We start from the raw sequence: 20,419 nt of genomic DNA, 5'->3' as shown, positions 1-20,419 counted from the left end.
ATGCCCACGGTGGTTTCTGCAACCAAACCACAGATGGCCACGATCTCATATATGGTTGGTAGGTATAGTCAGGTGTGATCTCATGTCCAGCTTATATGCACAGTTGTACGCCAGCTTATTTACAGGTGACTCTCTAACCACCTAACAAACTCCTCCAATGACCTAAAAATTTTGAGAACGGCTTCCTCAACTCCTCTATAACTAGAGAGCTAGGGATTCTCCATCAGGAAGTTCTACTCTCTGAAACTAAGAGAGACTCTGCTGGTAGAAAACTATGTCAGAATCCTGGCTCCTACCTAATCCTCCTCCAGTTCTATTCAATCTCTCTTACGCTTCCACTCTTTTCCACTCTTGTTCTTAAGACTCAAACTTAAACATCGGAGAGTCAAGAACCAGAGGATTCCCATCCGATTTCTTGACTGATTTTGCAGATTGGAGGAATTCCTATTGGATCGCAAGGATCATTCCAGCCCAGTCTCATTCAATTTGATCCGTCCTACTCCAGATTTTGAGCCTTGCAGCAACAGATTGGTATTAAAAGAATGGCCCTATAATTTTTTTTATGAAAAAGATGGTCAAGACATGAGTTCAGCATCCCTGTCCCTCTGCTTCAGAAGAGAGAGCACCTGAGGCACCATCACAGCAACCAATTGCTGTTGATCCTCAACAATTCAGCTTCCTGGTTCAGGAAGTCCAAGTCCTGACAGCAGTTGTTCAACAGCTTTAAAAGAAGAAGGAGCAACAGTTGAAAGAAGCTCCTCCCCCGAATGCTTTGTTTCAGCACAGTCTTCAACCAGCCCATCAAGTGAACACCATATTAATGAGGCTGACAGTGAATTTATCTCTAGTACTTTGAAAGTTCAAAAAGAAGGTGATCTAAAGCACAAGATCCTGGATCTTGAACGATGTCTGATGGAGATCCAGGTAGGAGGTCAATCTTAGAATAAAGATAGTTTCAATCTTCGATCTCCTTTTTCTCGTGAGATCTTGAGTGAATCAGTTTCAAACTGGTTCAAGATAGCTCTGCTAATCCAATGGATCATATCGACGGTTATAGGGCCCTCATGGCTTTACAAGGGGCTTCCGATGCCCTATTATGTATTGCTTTTTCTGTAACCCTCAAAAAGGTAGCGAGAGTGTGATTTTTCAAACTCCCATAAAGGTCCATCTCTTCTTTTGAGTAACTTGGGAGATGGTTCATCACTTATTTTGATACTAACAAACCTCATTTGAGGCATATGAATAGTCTTTTCTCTATTCAACAATAGAAAAGAGAATATCTCTAGATGTGGCTCGTTTCAACACGACCATCCTGGAAGTAAAAAAATTCAATGAATCAATTGCCATATCTACTTTGAAAAGAGGACTCTAGAGCAATCATCCGATCATTTCTCTGAATAAAAACTTCTCAAACATCTATGATGAGATGCTCGATTGGATGCGTAAGTACGCCTAGACTAAGGAGGAGGAGGCTATCTTAAGGCAGATAACAAAGGATAAAAATGAGAAGAAACAGTCGAGAGAGAATAATGAAGTATAGCAGACTGGAAACTCAAATCGATCCCGAAAAAATTCGAGGTCAAAAAGTCTACCTCGATGCTTCAATTCTTACGCCCCTCTATCCGCCCTCCAAGCTCAGATTCTAATGAAAATTAAAGGAGAAAGGTATCTCCAAAGATCTTGTCCTTTGAAAGCCTCTCCAAAGAAGAGAGATAAGTAAAAATATTGTCGCTTCCATTGAAACCATGGCCATAACATCAAAAAATGCAGGCAGCTGCATGTGAGACGAGATAGAAGCCTTGGTGCACCGGAGCTATCTCAGTAAATATGTCAGATCGGCCAAAATCATAGAATGTAGACCTCCAATAGAAGAAACTTTTGATGACCACAACCAATCAACTACTAGTGTTATCAATATAATATCTGGTGTCCTACCTGGCACTGATGACCCATTTCGACCCATTTCTCAAGAGATAGAGAATTGAAGATGTTATTTTATTTTTTAAGAATGATGTAAAGGAGATCCAAACCCCTCATAATGATACTATCGTCGTCTCTATGATGATAGCAAAGTATGATGTAAAAAGAGTTCTTATTGATAATGGAAGCTCTGTTGATGTATTGTTCCATGATGCTTTCTTAAAAATGAACTTGATCGGACAGCTCAGGCGGGTCGATACTCCTCTCGTCGAGTTCTCAGAAAATTCAATGGTGGTTGAGAGAGAAATTACTCTGCCAGTTACAGCAGAATGGGAACCAAGGCAGTCAATGGTGCAGCTCACTTTTCTGATGGTCAGAGTTTCATCTATTTATAATGCTATTCTTGGCCGACCTAGTCTTAATGCTCTTAAAGCCATTGTCTCTATTTATCATCTATTGGTGTGTTTTCCAACTAAAGAATAAATTGATGAAATGCATGGTGTTTAGACGGTGGCTCGATAGTATTTTATGATTTCTTCTAAAATAAAACAATCGATGAAAATTATACCAGTTGACATACCATATGTATTGGATGAGCTTGGAAAAGTTCAAGGTAAACTAGGAAAAAAGATTGAAGCCATTTCTTTGAGAGATGATCTGAAAAAAAAAAATCCAGATCAGTGTAAATCTCAAGTCTGATTTAAGGAATAAAATGATCAAATTTTTACGGACAAATGTTGATGTTTTTGCTTGGTCGATCTCTGATATGCTCGACATCCCTATCAATGTGATTATTCATAAACTAAATGTGGATCCAAATTTTAAACCGATTTAGCAAAAGAAAAGAAGTTTACCTCAGAAAGACAAAAATCTATCGATGAGGAAGTTAACAAGCTTTTCAAAACAAGATTCATTAGGAAAGCTTATTACTCAAAATGGATAACCAATGTTGTTATGGTCAAGAAGGCCAATAGTAAATAGAGGATATGCATCGACTATAAAGATCTCAATAAAACTTATCTGAAAGACAGTTTTTCTCTGTCGAAGATTAATCAGCTTGTAGATGTTACCTTTGGTCACAAGCTCCTCAATTTTATGGATACTTTCTTAGACTATAATCAGATCAAAATGGCTCTGAAAGATGAAGAAAATACAGCTTTTATCACTGAAAGAGGTTTGTATTGTTACAAAATAATACCTTTTGGTTTTAAAAATGCAAGTGTTACATTCCAACTTCTCGTCAACAAAATTTTCAAGCAACAAATTGATCAAAATATAGAGGTCTCTATTGATGACATAATAGTAAAGAGCACCGAAAAGGACCAACATATTACCAACATGAAGGAAGCATTTGGAGAACTTAGAAGGCACTGGATAAAGCTTAATCCTAACAAATGTGCCTTCAGGGTTGGCTCAGATAAATTCTTTGACTTTCTTATTAATCAAAGAGGAATAGAAGCTAATCCTGAAAAAATTCAAATATTATTGGAAATGAAGTGCCCGACCACCATCAAAAAAATTCAATAGCTCATTGGACGAGTGACAGCCCTTAGTCGATTTATTTTCAGATTAGCTGAAAGATACCTTCTATTTTTTAAAATATTAAAAAATATCAAAAATTTTAACTAGATAAAAGAATGTCAGACTACTTTTGAAGATCTTAAGAAATATCTTGGCTCTCCACCTCTTCTTTCTAAGTCGGTCAAAAGCAAAGAACTATACATATATATTTCTATCTTATCCTGTGCAGTCAGCTCAGTTCTTATTCGAGAAGAAATGGGCATTCAAAAATCTATCTACTACATTAGTAAATTATTGCGAGATATGGAGATCTAATATAAAAAGACTGAAAAGATGATATATGCTTTGATCATTGCAGCCCAGAGACTCAAGCCTTATTTTCAAGCTCATACCGTTGCAGAATTGACAGACCAACCCTCAGATTGATATTATCAAGAGTTGATACTTTAAGTCGGATCATCAAATGGGCTATTGAACTCAGTAAAATTGATATCCACTACCAACCTCGAACTACAGTTAAAGGCCAAGTACTAGCTGATTTTATTACAAAGCATACTATCCCAGATGATGGATCAATCCCGACAAATCCTAAAAGTGATGATTTATTCTGAATTTTACATGTGGATGGAGTCTCAAATTCTCAAGAAAGTGGTGCAGATTTAATTCTGGCTAGTCCTGAAAGATTCATAACTGATCAAACCCAGAGGTTCAATTTTAATACTTTCAATAATAGTACTGAATATAAAGTCCTAACGATAGGTCTCAAAGTAACAAAAGAGCTGGAAGTCAGAAAATTAAAAATTTTTACAGACTCGAAACTTATCGTCGGTCAAGTTCGAGATCAATTTGAAGCCAAGAATTCCATAATGGCTCGTTATCTACAGAATGTCAAAAAGCTATCCAAAAATTTTGAAGAGCTTGAAGTGCTCCAAATTCCTAGATCGAAAAATACTTGGGCTGACACTCTATCGCACCTCACCACTTTGGATTTTTTTGAATTAAATCAAAACGTACTGATTGAACAGTTGGATAGGCCTAGCATTGAGGTGTTCTCTATATTTCAAATCGATCATAAGCTGAGTTAGATTGATCCCCTCGTAGAATACATATCTAAAAAAATTCTACCCAATGATCCGATCAAGGCCAGAAGTGTTAAAAGACAAGCCCCATGGTATGTTCTTCAAGAGGATCATTTATATAAAAAATTTTATTTTCTTTCTTTACTTCGGTGCCTCACACCGTCTGAAGCTGACTACGCACTCTGTGAGGTGCATGAAGAAATATGTGAAAATTATCTGGAGGGTAGGTCACTTATTTATAAAGTAATCTAACAAGATTACTATTGGCCAACTATTCAAAAGGATGCAACTGATCTTGTCAATAAGTGTGACCAATGCCAGAGATATGCTAACATCCAATATCAACCTTTAGCTGAGCTTATTTCTATTACCACCCCTTGGCCCTTTGCAATTTGGGGGATGGATATTGTCACACCCCTCCCTAGACCGGGCAAGAATGTGGCAACCGAATAGAGTTTTGGTAGTATTTTGTACTGTGATTCACAAAACACTATTAAACTCTGGTCGTTTCCCATAACCTGCCAAAGTTTTAACTGGATATCCAACCTGCTATTATGTAAAGCAAATACCATACTTACACTAGCCAATAATCGACACAATCATAAAGTAGAGTCAAGTTCCACTCGTTTAACTTGGTTGAAAAGCAACACTAAGCTTCCTTCAACATCCATACCTTTACATTAAGTTTGAGGTACATCTCATTACCACTTTCTTTTAGTCTATACATACTCCACCTAAAATATAACTCAATATAGAATACAATCTCAAAATATAATCCTCCAAAATGACCTCCCTGCACTCGCTAACATGCACGAGGATGAAAAACCCAAAATGAATACTCCTCCCTCTAACCGTCATGACCAACCTTCGCTAGAATGAGTGCTGAGGATGCAACTGCTATGCTAAGTTATAAAGCCTTAAACTTGTCAAAAAAAAAATAGAAATACATAATGAGACACTAATCCCAATGAGCAAACAATCCATCGAACAATAGGAAAAACACGAAGATTTGCTGTAGTACTCCTGATACATATGTCATAAGTAATTAATAGGCTTTCAAAACTTTACTATCAAATAAGAGTAAAGCAGTGCAAGTAATATCAAAACAGAAAATAACTTGACTACCGACAACTACACCATAGTGCACTCCTACCATGGGTAGTCGATATGGTGTGTCGGATAAAATTGAGCCCCACTGGACATACGAAAGTATAAGAAGGTGCCATTGGACTACCACCGACTACTCCACAGTGCACCCCTATCATGGACAGTCGATACGGTGTGTTTGATACAACTAGACCCCCACGGGCATAATATTTCACAAGGAAGTACCGCTGGTACTCAGAAACATCCAAGAGGGTTGATCACTCCTATGGATGGCCTGCTGAAAATATATTCGATAAAATCTTGATAAGCTATTTCAACACATTCCAAGCCATGATTTGCCATGCTATTCAAACCATAAACATTTATACATAACATACAGAAGCTATATTCATAAGTTATCAAAAGAACATTCCTGTTTCCATACTTCATACAAGTGTATAAGCTGTAGAATAATAGAAAATTAGCCTTCTTTTCAAGATAAGACCTTTTTATATCAAAATATAATGAAACATCAGAGTTAGATGAAATTTCACTCATCTTAAGATAGTTACTGTACCACCTTGGTGCTTGATTGATCTAAAGCCCCCTTTGGGCTCTCTTCCTCTCCTATAAAAAGTAGATACACACTTATCAATTATAGTACTGCATAATACATGAGGATGAAAATGCATACTTTATCTTATTTGCTTAGTTTCTAGTATTTTCCATCTTTTACTTTAGTTCTACACTATTTACTTTATCTGGAGTTAGCTGATGCTCAATAAAACTTGAGAATTCCAGCAATTCAATCCATATCCCCCTTCCATGACTCCTTTCATATTCAGCCAATTCTAACTTAAACTTTTTTTTTAAATAATTCAGATAAATTTCAAGAAAACTAGTAGTAGCCTTTACTTCCTAATTTTTAATTCAAAAATCTCACAATTTAAATCATCTAAACCTCATATCAGTTAGAAATCATTTAAGTTTTAGTGTAAACTCAGTTTAGAAAATCAAAATCCTCACCTCAGATGACCAAATCTTTGCCACTATTCACACAGATTTCTTCCTTTTCTTTTAATTCAAAAATCTCACAATTTAAATCATCTAAACCTCATATCAGTTAGAAATCATTTAAGTTTTAGTGTAAACTCAGTTTAGAAAATCAAAATCCTCACCTCAGATGACCAAATCTTTGCCACTATTCACACAGATTTCTTCCTTTTCTTCCAACAGTAAATTTTTCTCTTTCGAACCAGTTTTCAACGAAACGTTCATTTCTAGCTCAATTTTCTTAAAATTCTGTTTGAAAATTTCTTTGTTTCCAGCCTCCCTTTCTTCTCCAACATTTCTGATTTAGCTAAGGGATAAAATCAGTAGTAAGAAGGATCAGTGACTAAGCTTTGGAATGAAAATAAACTAAGGTTTGGTTTGCTAGGTGTCAACCCTAGGAAAACCACTCAATTATGGATTTGTTGATGTGGTGCTAAAAAAATTTTCAATCCTCTATTTATGGAGTGAAGTTGCTCAGTCATTTCCATAGATTTATTTTAAATTAAAATATAAAACATCCAAAATTTCAATCTTGTCTGACTATTTTTCGACCATCGAGCCGACTCCATTAAAATCCGAGTTGACTCGAACCCCTGTTTCAACCAAAAGTATCGATTCAATTCCTCCATTTTTTCTCGATCATTCTTCGATTATTTTCTTCTTAATTAATTACTAAATCTGAACTTTATTACTACTAATTAACTAACATGTAAATACTCAAGTGTATGATGAATGACATGCTGTGCCACATACCAAGATGAATGCTAGTGTACATGTAAGTTCCTAACTACCATATCTCGACTCGGGGTGTTATAGATATACTGGGGCCTTTCCCAGTAGTGGCAGGCCAAAAAAAATTTCTGATGGTAGCCATTGATTATTTTACAAAATGGTTAGAGGTAGAACCTTTAGTCCAAATCACAAAAAAAAAGATGCAAAATTTTGTATGGAGATCTATAATATGCTGGCTTAGTTTACCTTAGGTCATCATTACTGACAATATTCGATAGTTTGATAATTTCAAGTTCAAAAAATTTTGCTTCAAGTTTCATATTGATCATCAGCTCACTTCTGTTAGACATCCGCAGTCAAATGGTGAAGCTCAAATAACCAATAAAACTACCTTCAAAGTTTGAAGATAAGGCTCACTGAACCAAAAGGGTTGTGGGCTGAAGAGCTATATAGTGTATATGGGCATATCGAACCATGTATCGGATTTCAATCAGAGAAACTTCTTTCAGACTCACCTACAGGACTGATACTATGATTTTAGTTGAGATTGACCTATCATCTGATAGAGTCAGAAATTTTTATGAGGCAACCAATTCTGATCGATTAAGAACTGATCTGAATCTTCTTAATGAAGTAAGAGAACATATCCATATTAGAATGACAACATATAAGCAAAGAATTGCTAAGTATTATAATGTCCGAATAAAATCAAAGTCATTTCAGAAAGGTGATCTCATCCTGAGATGAACAGAAGTTTCAAAGCCTACCAAACAAGATAAATTAGCTCCCAATTGGGAAGGACCTTATCAAATCATCGATGTAATTCACTTAAGAGCTTATAAAATTAAAAATTTAGATGGATGTGTTATTCCTCATACTTGAAATTATGAAAATCTCAAAAAATATTATCAATGAAAATGCTCTAATGAGCCTTTTCTTGTATATCATGTTTTTCCATTTATGAAGATTCAGCTCTTAGACCAGTGAAGCCCCAAGGGGCGCGAATGGAGATAAGATCTTCTAAAATCAATTTTTGAATTGGTAAAACTTCGAAGAATATAAATATTGATCTGAATTTTAGTCTGGTACAGCCCTGAGAGGCATGAATGGAGATAAGATTTCCTAAAACCAATCTCTGAATTAGTAAAATCCTGAAGGGTATAAATATTAATTCGGATTTCAGTTCGATAAGATTTCGAGAGGCATGAAAGGAGATAAGATCTCTTAAACCCAATCTCCGAATTGATAAAATCCTGAAGGATACAAATATTGATCCAAATTTCAATCTGATAAAGATCTGAAGGGCATAAATGTTAATTCAGATTTCAGTCCAATAAAGTCCCGAGGGCACAAATATTAATTCGACTTTCAGTCTGATACAACCCCAAAGGGAACAAGTATTGATTCAGATTTCAGTCTGGCATAGCCCCGGAAGATGCAACTATTACTTCGGATTTCAGTCCAACATGGCCCCAGAGGATGCGGATATAAATCCAAATTTCAGTCTGGTATGACCTCGAAGGGCTTGATCCCCCCAAGTGATCTTACATCAGTTTTGAATCGATATGATACTATGTTAATCTCTGGAGCAAGATTGTCTTTGGATTCTTTTGAAAATATCAATTTTCAGATCGAATCTTGAACCTAATCTATTCGAGATCATACAAATAAAGGTACGTCTGAACCTTGATCTTTAATTAATTGACGACTGGTATGGTTAAAGTTATCAATTTTTAATTCTGTTGAACTATAAAGATATATGTAATTATTTTATCCTGGCAAGCTATGAAATTTACTAGAACATGCATACCAAATCACAACGCCTGAGAAAATATTTCTTGCATTGATATAAAAAAAAATACAAAAGCAAAAACACATGTTCCAAAAAAGAAGAAGACCTGTATCAGGTCAAATATCCCAAAAGAAAGAAAAATCTTTATCGGATAATTACTGATGCATTGGAATCCTTCTTAATTGATTTTTCTTTAATCTGCTCCGACTTCTCAGCAACATCAGTGGTAGTGGGCCCTGCGGCTGTAGTAGACTTCAATTTCTTGATGACCTAAGGAACCTCAATCTCGACTGGGAGCACAGCAGATATAGGCTCTACGGTGATGGCCTCGGTTATACCCACATCGACAAAATCCTGACCTGACTCCTTAGCTAGCTCCACCGTCGCTTCAGTGGGTGGCTCAAGATTTTCCTTTATGCCCATTTCAACGGCCATCTTCAGAGTGACCTTGAAGATATCTATCTCAGAATATATTTTCTTGATTAACTTGTGGCACTGACTGAATGCATAATCATATGCACCCTCGGAGCTCTCAGATACTTTCTTCTCAAATTCCTTGGAGGCCTTGTATAACTCCACCACCTTGGCCACCTTATCCTGCTTCTGTTTAACTTGCTTCTTCAAAACCTCAATGGTCTTCTCATGAGCCTCATTGGCCTTCTCTGCCTCTTTAAGCCTCGGCTCTAATTTTTTGTTCTTCTCGGCTAGAGTGTGCAAATCAAAAATCTTCTTCTCTTGGTCATTGATTTTTCACTGAAGATCCAAGAGATTCTGATTCTTCTCCTTCAATGCCTTCAGTTTCTCTTCAAGTTGATTTTTGAGTCCCGCAGTAAGTTCGGACTCCTTTTTCTTCTTCTCTTGGAGGATGATCAGATTGACATCTATGGCCTCTTTATTTTTCAACAAACCATGTTCTCATACATGACCTTGAAATCAACGGTGACTTGCAGGACAAAGATTCAAATCGGTCACCTTCCAAAGTATTAAAAAAATAAAATAAAGAGGAAGAAAAACTTACATATTTGAGGTGCTCGAAGCCATGGTTGATGATCTCCTTGAAGTGAATTTCAGTGCAGGGGTAAAATGGTAATTTTATAACTTTTTCAAAATTATAATTTTACAGTGAAAATTATTAATTAATCTAATTAATTAACATATATTAACCCTACATAAAGATCTAAATATGATATATATAGCATGCATTTAAATTTAAAATTTTGAATTTTATAGTAAATATTTTACTGTTATGTGTTCAGAACACATTACCTTCGTGCGGGTAATCAATCGCCACAGTCTGATCACCATCGAGAAGGTCTGATCATCGCAATACAGTCACACAGTATGTTTAGCCTCTGTGGATCATCCACACGAAGCTCTCGATCTGATCGGCTCCTCACGAATGCTAGTTCGTCACAGAACCCTTTCGATGGCTGATGCTGATCGAACTCCTTCGATCGATGTCTACCGATTCTTCAGATGCTCTGGATCGTCAGCAGAGATAGTAGAGAGGTTGATGAAGCTCTTCCTAAAGTTTGATGGACTCATGACACTCGTAGCTCACCTTCTCACTTCCCGAACCCTAGGCAGTAACCCTAGGGTACACACAGAAAACCCTGCGCCCTTTCTCTCTTCTTTTCTTTTCTCTTCTTTTCTTTTCTTTTCTCACACAGAGGCCCTTTCTCATGCCAACCTTTCTCTCTAAGAAAGTCGTGCGCACGCCCCACCTTCTCTTTCCTTTTTAAAATAGTGCAAGACCGCATCTTTTCAGCGTTTTCACCGCGTGAGAGGATAAAACTAGGTGGTTGCTCACTTGAATTCAAATCAAATTTGAATTCAAATGCCAACCAACCTATCCTTATCCACTCAAGGCAAGAGAAGAGAGGGGCGTGGGCTCTTTGTGCGTGAAGAGTCTACACGAGAAATATTTTTTCGTGTAGAGCAAGGGGCGCACAAATAGATAAGGTGGCGCATGGGTTAGTTGCCCATTCAAATTCAAACATCATTTGAATTTGAATGGCCAACCAACCATCTTTATCCACTCAAAATGGCGCACACAGGTGAGGCGTGGGAAGGCTTCTGTGTGGGAGAAAATTCACGAGAACTTATTTCTCATGAATTCAGATAGGTGCAGGTGAGGTGAGGTGGCGCAGGGAGATAAGTCAAGGTAGTTTCAAATATTAAATCAACCTAATTGAACCAACCTTATTAAAATAGGTTAGGCACAATTAGACTAAATTAAACCCAATACAATTAGGCTTAATTAGACTCAATAAAATCTTAATCAAATCAAAAATTGACTAAGCCCAACCTTGATCAGATCAGGGACCAAACTACCTTGGCGATTAGGTCAACTCTTAACCTAATCGGGTTAAACCCAACTGAATCCAATTCAATTGAACTTGATCCAAAAATAATTACCCAATCAAATTGAGTTAATTAGTGATCAAATCACTAATTAAATCTCTCATAAATATTGAGTCCAAATCTGATGGGCAATCGGGCATCAAAGTCCATCGATATGAAACCTTGATCGAAGAGTCCCAAACCAGTGGGACTCTTAACTCCGGTACCCAAAATGTGTGAAACTCATGATCAAAGAATCTTGATTCTCGATCACAGAGTCTCAGACACGTAGGACTCAGAGTTCCCGAGCATTAGGACTCTTGGTCGAAGAGTCCCGGTCCAGTAGGACTCTTCACCAGCCATTAGATCAGATAGGAACCTCTAATATGTGTGACCCCATAGGTTCGAACTTAAGCCAGTAGCACAGGAACCAATTTCTGTACTAATCGAAGTAACCATCTAGTAATGGTACGTGACGTCTGGATAGGTCGAATAGTCACAATCACAATATTCAAAACCTATGCGAATATGGTTACTGTATAATTCATCCCTTTTGACCCCTGTGTATAGGACGACTGATGCGTAGTCGTTGATAGCACCAAAAATAACTCTACTCACTACGTAGGTAGGATGAGTCGAGATCGTATCCTCAGGGACCTTGGGCTAAGTTGAGATTGCAAGATAAAAGAAAGAAGCGTTGTTTTTGATTTAGAAAATAAATTATCGTAAAATTGAGGTAATTAAAAAATAAAAAGAGCTCGGAAGTTTTGAATTAATTTGCACTAGCAGAGTTGTATCTCTTTTTTTACTAAATAGATGTGATTAATCTTAGGAAAAATATCTGTCTTTCCTCGGCACGCTCCGTACCCGTAGATCACGGCGCGTCTCCGGAAAGACTAGGTACACAACTTTTCTTTCCTCGGCACGCCCCGTATCCGTAGATCACGACGCGTCTCCGGAAAGTAAAAGTTGTTCCTAATATTAATCTAACAAGAAAGCATAAATAAAAGCATATGATAGGGAGCAAATAAAGAACTCATGACAATTTAAATAAAAAGCATAATCTTTATTGCATATAAAGAAATACAGAAAAGTTTAGAACAATAAACCATCTCTGTGTCGTTACAAAATTTCTTCTCCACTCCCGAGACTGCTAGCCTAGCTGCTCATGAAGTAGTCCCTTTCTATTCCTCTATGCAAGGCTCTAGAAGAATTTCTGGGCTCCCCCCCCAATGAGAGTACAAAAGTCTTTTTATAGGTGTTAGGAGGGAGGAGTTTTACATGATTTTTCGATGTGGGACTAAAAAAATACAAATCTTTCAAAATATTTCTAAATATTATTTTTTTCCTTATTTTGAACTTGTCTGCAGTGCGTCCACATCCGCGTCAGCACCCGTCCCCTCGTCCACGTCGCACCCCGCGTCCGCGCCCCGCGTCCAAACCGCGTCCTGCGTCCGCGCGCCAGCTTCCTGCGTGTCACGTCCACGCGCCATGCTTTTCTTTTGAATTCACGCACGCCCAGGCTTCTTGAATCCATGTGAAACCGCGCCCAAACTTCACGTGAAACCACCCAAAAAAAAAATCAACGTGATCCACTTTTTCACATACCAAAAAGAAACATTTGTTTCTTTACAATGACATCTGTATCCTTTTGGATTCCTTGCATAGTATCTTCATTTTCTATAATACCGGATGCATCTTTCTTTTATTTTAATTTTATTTTAAGTCCAAATTTCTTCAAACTTGAGTCTTTTTGATCTATGAATCAGACTCTTTGTATTGGCGATCATCTTTTCTGTAAAATATAAAAAGAAGCATCAAAATTTTAATAAATAAAATAAATTAAATATAATTTTCTGCTTTAAATGACTTAAATTATGTATTTATCACACCCCCCAACTTGAATTTTGCTCGTCCTCAAGTAAAATAGATATATCAGCATTGTGTACTGACTCAGTTTTGAATCAAAAATTAGGTTAGGCATCCCAAAAGGTAGATGATACTTGGTCAGACCATTAAAGAGATATTTCATTGGATTATCAATTTGACCCAATTAGTGGTTGAGTATTAACTAAAGAAATTTCAGAGCTTTTCTTTCACCAACTCCCCACTTTACTCTTTAAATCTTCTAACTTAATGAAAAAGAGGTTTATCATCTTCTTGCAATTTAGTCTTCTTTTTTATATATATATATATATATACATATAACATTGCCTACCTTTTTACGCGAACCACAATGCTTACTTAGGCGAAAGGGCCCGGTTACTCAGTAGGAGACCAATGTTGTTTTTCTCTCTTTTCTTCTTTTTTTTTTTTTTTTTTTTTAAATAAAAAGCATACCTCGATCTTTCCACCTAATTTTTCATGAAGCAGATTCTTTATTGAGATCAGTAAGAAGAGGGTTGTAGAATCACTCCTAAAATTTGGTCTAGTTCAAACCCTACCATTCATTGGGTTTTCTTAATAATTTATTCCTCAGTATCTCTAAAATTATCTTGACCATTAATCATTCATTTATTAGGATGCTTAATTGACTCTTGATCAAAATAAAATTTGAATACACAAAACTAATTATTTCTGACCATACTCGAGGATTTGATTAATTCCCCCCCAACTTAATCTACATTGTCCTCAATGGAGTAGAAAAGCAAAGAAAATAAAAGGAGAGAGTGCACCTGAGATAATTTTGCTTCGGAAGTTGAAGATAGCTTCATTGATTAATAGGCTCTTGTTCTAAATTCCTGCAGCTGCGATAAAGTAAAAAAAAAAATGAAATCGTTGGGTTGCCTCCCAACAAGCGCTAAGTTTTACGTCTTCAGCCAGACGTCATATGCAATAAAACCAACAAAAGATGGGTAATGGCTCATACTTGATTGTCCATGGAGGAGTGGTTTTATCATGTGGTGTATCCAACAATATGTTAACTTCTTTCATATATCCCTTAAAGTCATACACTCCAAAGTGAGCCAAGCAAGTATCTAAGGGTTCAGGTGCTAGAATTGTGGGTGTTGCATCTTCTATAATATCTTCTAGTGTATCTACTTTGAAGCAACTATCCATTGATGGTCCTTGGGAAGCACCAAACACATTCAGTCTCAGTTTCTTATTCCCAAACGATACGTCCATGACTCCTGTCCTACAATTGATGCATGCATTCGCCGTAGCTAGGAAAGGTCGTCCTAAGATAATGAGAATTTGTCTGGGGTTGCCACTTAATTCCATATCGAGAACCAGAAAATCAACTGGAAAGTAAAACTCATCTACCTTGACCAAGACATCCTCAAGCATTCCACGTGGTTCTTTAATTGATCTGTCGGCTAACTGTAATGTGACTGATGTGGGTTTCAGTTCTCCGAATCCAAAAAGTTCATACACCGAACTAGGTAAAAGATTCACACTTGCCCCTAAATCTAGAAGAGCTTTTTCAATGTGATAATCTCCTATAACACAGGAAATGATGGGGGCTCCTGGGTCTTTAAGCTTTGGAGGAGTGGCATGCTGGACGACAGAACTAGCCTGTTCAGTGAGACGTACTTTCTTTGGGATTTGTGATCTAGATTTACGTTTTTGGGTGCACAAATCCTTCAAAAATTTGGCATAAGCAGGGACCTGTTTGATTGCATCTAGAAGGGGAAGATTAATTTGGACTTGCTTAAACAATTCCAACATCTCATCGAGTTTTCCTCCCTTCTTATCTGCAGGAATAGGGGCTTTCAGGGCATCCGAAAATGGGGCTTTAGGCAAGTAAGATGATTCCGGTGCAGTTGGTTCCTTCTCTATTTTCAGGTCCTCCTTATTCTTGGGTGATTTGGATTCGGTTAGAGGTTTAGGGTCAGTCTCATTGGTTTTACTAGTGTGTTCAATGACCTTCCCATTTCTCAGAGTCATGATTGATTTGACATGTTCAGAAAAAGCTTCTGGGGTATTATAACTCTCAATCACAAATTGTCCTCTTGGGTTGCTCTCGGATTGGCTAGGTAATTTTCCTTCTTCCCTCCTACTGAATGCAGTCGCTAGTTGACCTATTTGGGTCTCTAGCTTAGCAATGGATTGTGTGTGGGAGTTAAGGATTTGAGTGTTGACTTCTAATCTTTCTAGTGCTTTCAGGACTTTTTCCTCAAAAGCTGAGCTGTGACCAGTAGTAGACGGTTGAGGAACATTTTGGAATTGATGGTATGGTCCATGCCTATATGTTGGGTCTTGATATTGAGGTCGAGGTGTGGCAGGACCAACCACTGGTTGTGGTCTCCAGGAAAAATTTGGATGGTTTCTCCAGCCGGGGTTATAAGTGTTCGAATATGGATCGTTTCCTGGTCTGCGAGCTTGTTGGACTTGCTGAACCTGTTCGTGCACAAACTCAGAAAATTGGGGTGCGGCTGGGCATTCACTAACAAAATGGTTTGGACTTGCACACAATGCACAAACTTCTTGGATTGGATTAGGTGGAATCGGGGATTGTCCAGTGTTTAGAAGACGATCTAATTTTTGGGACAGTTCATCTACCTTTTGATGGATATCTATGGCATTTCCTACTTCATATATTCCACCTCTTTTTGAGTTTAACATGGGTTTATCTCTAATGGAAGCAGACATATGATGTAATGAATTTTCACTTAAAATTTCAAACAGTTGCCATGCCTCATCCTCACTTTTCAGCATAAATGTCCCACCGCATGATGCATCGACCATTTGTCGATGTCTTTCAGAGAGCCCATCATAAAAACATTGGATTAACTGCCACTTGGGTACAGCATGGTGGGGACATTTTCTAATAAGGTCTTTTAATCTCTCCCATGTTTCATGAAACATTTCTCCATCTAATTGGGAAAAACTAGTTATGGCTTTCCTTATTTGATTAGTTTTTCCTATGGGAAAATATTTCTTGAGAAACTCTCCTTGCAGCTAGTCCCAGGTTGATATAGTCATGGAATCCAAAGTATGTAGCCAGTATTTGGCTTTATCCTTAAGTGAGAAAGGGAATAATTTCAACCTAAGAGCATCATCGGAGAAGTTGTGAATTTTGACAGTTGAGCATATCTCAAGAAATTCTTCAAGATGTTTATAAGGGTCTTCATTACTAAGTCCATAAAATGAAGGTAACATTTGGATTATACTGGACTTAATTTCATATTGAGTGGCCTCCACAGGGGGTACTTGAATACAAGGAGAGTAAGTATATGTGGAAGGAGTAAAGTACTCCTTCAATCGCTTGGGTGGATCATTCTCCTGATTTCGGTCCATCTTTTTATGTCTGTAGGCTCTAAAGGTTCTTTCTATTTCTGGATCAAAAGGTTGGATTTCTGGTCGTAACGATCTACGGCCAAGCATACACCTTACAATTATACTGTAGAGCACACACAGAAATTTTTTTTTTTTTTAATATATATTTTTATAATAAAGTGAAAAAAGAATGAAAAAAATCTAAAGAGAAGAACCTAAGAACCTTAAATCTATGAAAAAGGAGAAATTAATTAATGTTTAGATGTTAATTGCAATCAACTTAAACAATCATAGACTCTCTATCCTAAGGTTAACTTAGATCTAGACAGCTCCTAACTTTCAAGATTGCTTTTGAGCACTCCAAGCTCAAGACTGACTAACTGACTCGGCCAGGTAAGCGTAAGATGTGGGAGGTTTCCTGCTCGTTGCTTTCCTTAGACACCAACTAAGTTGGCCAGATCAGTCAACGGAACCAATTGAAAACCACTTTCTTTACACTTGCCTTAGACACCGAGCAATTAACCAATCCGCACTCGGTTCAACTCTAGAGCTTTCTTATCCTATTGAGCTCGAAATTCCTAAGGCTGACATCTAGTTGATTTTAAATTAAGGTCTAGGTTATGCAAATGCAAGGGAGTGATTTATGGGCCAAGGAAGGGTGATCAAATCCCCACCTTATCTGGTTAATGGGTTATTGCCCTTAAGATCAATTATGGAGATGCAATGCAAAGAAACAAGGTGTCCAATCATGTTAGAAATTTTTATATTTGAGGTTACGCTATTTTAGTTAAGTGTTATGAAATGTCAGTGGTTTTTTTTTTTATATAATTTTATCTTTTTATATATATTTTTTTTTAATTTTTTTTTTAGTTTTGCAAGAAAATAAATTTAAGTGATTAAGTCTAAAAAGCAATAAATTACTGGGCTATGAAAAGTAGCAAATTATTCTAAGCAGCAAAATTCTAAATAGTAAATTAGTTATGCAAGGTAATTCTGTAATTATGCAAATAAGATTATTTAGCTAGAAAGCACTGAAAAAAAAAATTTAAAATGAGAAATAAAAACTGAAAAGTATTTTTTTTTTTTAAAAAAAAAAATTAAAAAAAAAAATTTCAATTTTTTTTTAAAAAAAAATTTTTTAAATTTTTAATTCAACCGTGCCAAGATCCCCGGCAACGGCGCCAAAATTTGATGCGTAGTCGTTGATAGCACCAAAAATAACTCTACTCACTACATAGGTAGGATGAGTCGTGATCGTATCCTCAGGGACCTTGGGCTAAGTTGAGATTGCAAGATAAAAGAAAGAAGCGTTGTTTTTGATTTAGAAAATAAATTATCGTAAAATTGAGGTAATTAAAAAATAAAAAGAGCTCGGGAGTTTTGAATTAATTTGCACTAGCAGAGTTGTATCTCTTTTTTTACTAAATAGATGTGATTAATCTTAGGAAAAATATCTGTCTTTCCTCGGCACGCTCCGTACCCGTAGATCACGGCGCATCTCCGGAAAGACTAGGTACACAACTTTTCTTTCCTCGGCACGCCCCATATCCGTAGATCACGACGCGTCTCCGGAAAGTAAAAGTTGTTCCTAATATTAATCTAACAAGAAAGCATAAATAAAAGCATATGATAGAGAGCAAATAAAGAACTCATGACAATTTAAATAAAAAGTATAATCTTTATTGCATATAAAGAAATACAGAAAAGTTTAGAACAATAAACCATCTCTGTGTCGTTACAAAATTTCTTCTCCACTCCCGAGACTGCTAGCCTAGCTGCTCATGAAGTAGTCCCTTTCTATTCCTCTATGCAAGGCTCTAGAAGAATTTCTGGGCTCCCCCCCCAATGAGAGTACAAAAGTCTTTTTATAGGTGTTAGGAGGGAGGAGTTTTACATGATTTTTCGATGTGGGACTAAAAAAATACAAATCTTTCAAAATATTTCTAAATATTATTTTTTTCCTTATTTTGAACTTGTCTGCAGTGCGTCCACATCCGCGTCAGCACCCGTCCCCGCGTCCACGTCGCGTCCCGCGTCCGCGCCCCGCATCCAAACCGCGTCCTGCGTCCGCGCGCCAGCTTCCCGCGTGTCACGTCCACGCGCCATGCTTTTCTTTTGAATTCACGCACGCCCAGGCTTCTTGAATCCATGTGAAACCGCGCCCAAACTTCACGTGAAACCACCCAAAAAAAAAATCAACGTGATCCACTTTTTCACATACCAAAAAGAAACATTTGTTTCTTTATAATGACATCTGTATCCTTTTAGATTCCTTGCATAGTATCTTCATTTTCTATAATACCGGATGCATCTTTCTTTTATTTTAATTTTATTTTAAGTCCAAATTTCTTCAAACTTGAGTCTTTTTGATCTATGAATCAGACTCTTTGTATTGACGATCATCTTTCCTGTAAAATATAAAAAGAAGCATCAAAATTTTAATAAATAAAATAAATTAAATATAATTTTCTGCTTTAAATGACTTAAATTATGTATTTATCAACGACCCAGGGTTAAACTGTCAATCCTGATCAGATTATCCAAATCGTGCTCAACTCAAACAGTCTTGTGACTCGTCACTAGGACTACCTTGGTCAAGGTTTTGCTAAATTGAAACACGACTGTACATAGCTCCTGAATTGGAGTGGTCAATCCCATCTTGACACACGCACCGACAAGTCAAGTACTTGACTACACCCAGCAGCCTTCCGTCACTGAATTAAAAATTCAGGTAGTCCAGTGCCTAAGTGCAGTGAGTTGCTTGCAAGTCACTGTGGCAGTCTCAGGTCGGAGGGACAGTTATACCCATATTCCATCGGAGCAAATCTTGACAGCAGAAAAAGCTCCAGAGTCAGTCACGTTCAGTGCAGATGTACCCTTACATCTCACCTGTATGCCATACCAGTGTCTCCACACTCCTTGATTAAGAGGACAACCAACCCATATGGCACACAACGATCTATGCTTGATAAACGTTGTTGTCCTTGGTAACAACGTATCATTTGGTCGCGAACAAGTTTAAGGACTAAACGATAAAACCTCCCTTGTCGAGTCTAAATAGTCCTAAGGACTTCACCACAACACAGGAGTTTATTAGAAGATGAAATAATTTATGATAAAAAATATCAAAATAATTTTTATTAATTTATAATTTATATACTAATATAAGAAAGAACACAACCGTCAACAGACTGATGATTGGCTTTGGGACACTATTCCCAACAATCTCCCACTTGGCCTAAAGCCAATCGATGCAGTATCTAATACCCATCTTCGACTTGAAGTCGTCGAACTCCTTCACCGCAATGGCTTTAGTAAATGGGTCGGCCAGGTTCTCCTTTCCATCGATCTTCTGAAGGTCGACGTCACCTCTATCCATGATTTCTCGGATAAGATGGTAGCGGCGCAGTATATGTTTCATCCACTGGTGTGCCTTCGGTTCCTTCGACTGAGCAATGGCACCAGAGCTATCACAATAGAGCAGAACTGGACCAACAAGGGAGGGTGCTACTCTGAGCTCGATGATGAATTTTCTCAGCCACACCGCTTCTTTGACAGCATCTGATACAGCAATATACTCTGCCTCGCAAACTGAATCTGCCACAGTGTGCTGCTTGAAACTCCTCCAGCAGACAGCCCCACCATTAAGGGTAAAAATAAATCCCGACACACT

At 37.3% G+C, this 20,419-nt stretch overlaps 1 non-coding gene across 1 annotated transcript; it reads left to right on the top strand.

Moving 5' to 3' along the window:
- The first annotated feature begins 16,274 nt into the window (after positions 1–16,274).
- LOC140852321 (small nucleolar RNA R71) lies at positions 16,275–16,380 on the top strand. Its single transcript, XR_012135223.1, has one exon. It is a non-coding gene; the product is annotated as a small nucleolar RNA R71 (small nucleolar RNA).
- The last annotated feature ends 4,039 nt before the right edge of the window (positions 16,381–20,419 follow it).

This window comes from Elaeis guineensis, chromosome 10, assembly GCF_000442705.2.
Source record: "Elaeis guineensis isolate ETL-2024a chromosome 10, EG11, whole genome shotgun sequence".
NCBI classification, from domain to species: domain Eukaryota; kingdom Viridiplantae; phylum Streptophyta; class Magnoliopsida; order Arecales; family Arecaceae; genus Elaeis; species Elaeis guineensis.
This window is presented reverse-complemented; position numbering and strand designations above follow the sequence as displayed.